General features: G+C 44.9%; 1 long non-coding RNA gene across 1 annotated transcript; it reads right to left on the bottom strand.

Annotated features, from left to right (window-relative positions):
* Window positions 1–1,211: 1,211 nt before the first annotated feature.
* On the bottom strand, window positions 1,212–1,767 carry LOC115749668. The gene is made up of 2 exons (XR_007199248.1): window positions 1,406–1,767; window positions 1,212–1,306 (listed from the first exon to the last, which is right to left on the bottom strand). It is a non-coding gene; the product is annotated as an uncharacterized LOC115749668 (long non-coding RNA).
* Between the last annotated feature and the right edge of the window lie 1,389 nt (window positions 1,768–3,156).

Genomic DNA, 3,156 nt, shown 5'->3' with positions numbered 1-3,156 from the left:
ATCATTCCATATTTCCTTTTTTAGAGGACAAATTTTCACATTTAGATTATGTGTTGGATGTAATAATGTCCTATCACATCCATCTAGAAATCTTGGTTCAAACCCTTTGCTACTGGGTGGGTGAAAGATGCCTCTTCTTTGCATTTATTACGTTTCTTTCTTCACGAGTATTGGAATAATCTTATTATTCCAAAGAAACATATTCCCATTTTTTCGAAAGGGAATCCAAGATTATTCTTGTTCCTATATAATTCTCATATGTGTGAATACGAATCTATCTTTCTTTTTCTCCGTAATCAATCTTCACAGAGTCGTGAGGCTCGGGCTATGATCCGGTGCTACCATGGGCACAAGCTCCGAGCTTCATCACCATGGCTGACAACCTGAGCGCGCGATGTTTGAGCTTTCATCGAATTTGCAGGCGGAGGAGATAAACGAGGAATGGGAAGACGGTGATGGCAAAGCAGTGTGTGTGGACCATCTTATTGAAGGTTATAGTCCTATTTCTTTCATAATTCCAGAGCCATCTGCAGTTCCTATAAACCCTCGACAGAGGCAGGCCCTTCGAATGTTTAATGCGTTGCCGGCGTGAACTCTATCCTTCTACACTCTTCTTCAATGGGGATGTGGAGTGATAATCTCTCCGTCACCACCCTAAAATGTAGCAGCAACGCTTGAACAGAAAGAGGACGCGCACTACACAGCGTTTCGACTCTGCCTCGGTCGTTTATCTTATGCAAGAGAAATATTTGCAGAAGAGAATAGAGGAAGAGAAGCAGAAGAGCAGAGAATAGAGGAACTAAGTCGGCTAAAACAGACAGATACGCACTAGTTATGCATTTACACAAACAAGATACACCTCCCCTTTACAGCTGAGTTACAGAGGTCGCGACACGATAACTACAACAAACACAAAGCTGCTTCTTATTTCTCCCTCTTTCTTCTTGTCTAGCTTCCGGGATTAGGGCCAGGTGGGCGGCGGCCGCGGTGGCAGCGGCTCAGAGACTTTCATTTGCAGGTGCAGGGGTCGCAGGTGCAGGGGTCGCACTTGCACCCGTTCTCCTCTCCCGCGCCGCCCATCTCTCCTCCCTCCATCTTCTCACTGCATCGGGCAAGAAAAAGTTCACAAATTGATGTCTCTCCCTCTTAAGATGGGATTAACTAAGAAAAAGAACAGAGGAGGAAGATCTGGAGCACATACGTTATCTCAGTGTCGCAGGTGCAGGGGTCGCAGGTGCAGTTGGACCCGCACTTGCACCCGTTCTCCGCTCCCGCGAAGCCCACCTCTCCTCCCTCCATCTTTTCACTGCATCGGGCAAGAAAAAGTTCGCAAATTGATGTCTCTCCCTCTTAAGATGGGATTAACTAAGAAAAAGAACAGAGAAGGAAGATCAGGAGCACATACGTTGTCTCAGGCGCAGCGACGCCCATGACGAGGGTCTCGCTGCTGCTGTTCTCGGCGTAGCTCATGTCCGGATACATCTTGCACCTGCTTCACCATCACCATTCCCTTAATTAGATGGCTAATAAATAGTTAACTAGGACCACCCAATCATCATCACGCAAGCAGCTGCTCTGTTCATCCGCCTCGCATCGAATTCGAGCGGCGAAATCCTACGATCTAAAAGCGCCAGAATTTCCGTCGACAGCGTGTAAGAAGAACCCAACCATCACAAATTTGAGATCTGTTTGCATCATTTCAGAAGTCTACCAACGCATCATCTACATCCGTTCCCGAGAGAGAGAGAGAGAGAGACTCACCCTCCACAGCACGACGACATGTTTTCCAGATCTCAGATTCGCAAAGCAAACGACCAAACGGAGATTGAGCACGCTTACGATCAAAGCTATGGAATCTTCCAGACGAGACGACGAAGCTCAGCAAAGGGCAGCGACGGTATTTATAGCGCAGGGAGTGGGGAGAGGAGCGAAACGGGAGATCCGCCGTCCACTTGTCCGGATCTCTCCCCCCAACCCAGTCCACGTTGCCTGGCGTCCCTATCCCTCGTCTTCCTCTATCGTGTCGCTTTTTGCCGATTTCTCGAGACCTGTGCTTTCCGGAGCTCTCCAGCGCCTTCGATCAAAGTCGGTCCCGCAATGTCCGCAATCTCGACGGCTCCGACGATTTCGCAGTGGCAGATTTTTCACCGTCGTCAAAAGCGGCAAAAAATATCCGCCACATACCTGTCGTTAATCATGCGCAACCTTATCCCGACGCATTCCAATCAATCTATGAAGTTGTCGATTAATGTCACCTCATTATAGAAACGCTATTTTTAAACCGCGAACAACTAATGAATTTATCAAAAACTTTCTTGAAAAAAACAAATTTTAGATTATACAAAAACCGACTTTCTTATCCGACAAGAAAGAAAACATGATCTCTAAATCATCAAGCAAATGAAGGCGAATTCATGGAGGGTCATCATTGGCTCGTTTTCAGAGTAGTCGTTTTTCAGTTTAGCCCAGTTTAGCCACAGATGTTTTGTGGGAATCCTCGTTGCGAATGGACCGGAGAAGAGGAGTCTGGCTGCGTTTGAGTGATGAAAAAACCAAACTTGGAGGAGGAATTTGCAGAAAGAGCTCTATCAAGGAGTCTTGCTAAAGTGGGCATATCTCCACTATCAAATTCCTTGGACACTCGCTAGGTTCCTTCTAATTATCATGGTTCTATCCCTCCTACATAATCGCTGACTGATATGACAGCTGAAGAAGAAAGGCGAATCTCATTTACTTGAACGACAAATGTTTTATTTCTATGAAGTTTTCTTATGCTGTGTATGTTTGGCTTCAAAATGCCGCATGTGTTTCCCTTGGAGATAACTTCGCTTTTAATCAACGCAGATCATACTTTATCAGAGGCATGAGAAGATCGAATTTTTCCAGTATCAATTTGAAAAACGTCTCTCTTACGTACACTCTGTTTTTCGCGGACTGTCACTATCTAGTTGGAAATTACTTTGGACATTTTCTCTTTGTTGACACCTAAATTTTGATTTTTAGAAAATCATTCATATAAGCATAAAATGAGAGTTATTCATAATTCTCACAAAAAATAAATTTTCAATGCATTGCATATTTAATTTTCGTCAGTCAAGTGTACTTCATGTCAACTAGGGCCTGAGTCAATTGAGCATGATTCCAACGGACGACCGA

This window comes from Rhodamnia argentea, chromosome 7, assembly GCF_020921035.1.
Source record: "Rhodamnia argentea isolate NSW1041297 chromosome 7, ASM2092103v1, whole genome shotgun sequence".
Lineage (NCBI taxonomy): Eukaryota > Viridiplantae > Streptophyta > Magnoliopsida > Myrtales > Myrtaceae > Rhodamnia > Rhodamnia argentea.
The sequence above is the reverse complement of the archived record's forward strand: the minus strand, read 5'-3'. Positions and strand labels throughout refer to the sequence as shown.